The sequence below is a fragment of the Phodopus roborovskii genome, unplaced genomic scaffold, assembly GCF_943737965.1.
Source record: "Phodopus roborovskii unplaced genomic scaffold, PHOROB, whole genome shotgun sequence".
NCBI lineage: Eukaryota > Metazoa > Chordata > Mammalia > Rodentia > Cricetidae > Phodopus > Phodopus roborovskii.
This window is the reverse complement of record NW_026126482.1, coordinates 19407266-19408849: the sequence shown is the minus strand read 5'-3', so window position 1 is coordinate 19408849 and position 1584 is coordinate 19407266. Positions and strand designations below refer to the sequence as shown.

The 1584-nt window shown below is 42.7% G+C and overlaps 1 pseudogene; it reads right to left on the bottom strand.

The window, feature by feature from the left end:
• Nucleotides 1-855: 855 nt before the first annotated feature.
• On the bottom strand, nucleotides 856-1351 carry LOC127229426 (40S ribosomal protein S14-like; annotated as a pseudogene).
• Between the last annotated feature and the right edge of the window lie 233 nt (nucleotides 1352-1584).

The following is a 1584-nucleotide window of genomic DNA, read 5'->3' as shown; positions in this document are numbered from 1 at the left end:
GCTGGGCAGAAAGGAATAAATAAAGATGAAAAAATGGGCAGGCCCCTATGAATGCACAAGCAGATAACAGAACAAAGACTGTCTATGTCTTAAAATGTACTAAAGGAGACACTGGCCCTGTGAGGGGCAGCTTCATTTGAACTTTCACAGAATGTGGGAGCCTTTGCTTTCTCAATACTACAAGAAGACTCTGAAACGTATCAGAATAAAACCCGTGTGTTGACAGGGACACAAAGGAATGCTCACGTGGGTTGAGATGTTTGGCAAAGAAAGCAAAAGAGAATCAGCAAGGGACTGGAGAGATGGCTCAGGAGTAACCGTAACCGGCTGCTCTTCCAGAGGACCTGGGTTCGATCCATAGCACCTGCATGGTGGCTCACAGAGGACACTGGTCCCAAGAGATCTGACATCGTCCTGGAGACAATGAACACATGTGATACACAGACATATTCATAGGCAAAACACTCATGCATAGAAAATAATAAAATAAGAACATTTGAGAATATATGAATAGAGACAGAGACAGGAGGGGCCAGGAAGAATCACCAGGCACAGTGACTTGAACTTTTAAGTTCAGGATTCTGGAGACAGAGGCAGGAGGATTGCTACCAGTTTGAAGCTAGCCTACACTACAGACTTCAGAGCTCCAGGCCAGCCTTGGCTGTGTAATGAGACCCCGTTTCAAATAATCAAGAGAGAGGAAATGAATATTAAAATATGATAACAAAAAATTCAAAAATTACTTAGTCATTTTGAATTTGTTGTCTTGCTTATTTTAGCAAATATATAGGTATATATAATTATAATTATTTTCCTGGCAATTCTAATTTTAAATAAAAACACTTTTTTTAAAGCTTATACAAAGCAATTTATTAACAGAAAATAATTTGAGAAGCCCTGTTCACAGGCGGTGACCATGACGACCTCCCTTCGGGTGCTGTCAGAGGGGAGGCAGGGGACATCCTCAATCTTCCAATCTTCATCCCTGAACGAGCAAGAGTTCCGAGGGCTGACTGGGCTCCAGGTCGAGGGTCTTGGTCCTGTTTCCTCCTATGGCTTGGAGTTTGATATGCAAGGCAGTGATGCCCAGCTCCTTGCATCTCTGGGTGACATCCTGGGCAGCCAACATGGTTGCATATGGAGAAGACTCGTCTCTGTCAGCCTTTACCTTCATCCCACCAGTCACCTGGCAGATGGTTTCCTTGCTAGAAAGGTAAGTAACATGGACAAAGGTGTCGTCGAAGGATGCAAAAATATGGCAGACACCAAATACATTCTCTCCTCCAGCCACTCGAGGACCTAGGCTGATGACCTGTTCTTCCTTCTTTTCCTGCCCCTTTTGAGGTGCCATTTCTGAACCCCAGCTCCAGACTTCGCCACTGGAAAAAAAAAACACTTCTTTATATGAAAGCCAACATTAAATGTGTAAATACAGGGAATTTGTATGCTTTCATATGATTTTAATGTAAAAAAAGTTCACAAGGAGGAGGAATGCTTAGTCACTCTGTTCTAACTTGTGAAATGTTGTTCATACAGTTGGTGTGTAAGGAAGAAACAGCCACATAGAAAATGTTAGAGCTCTCA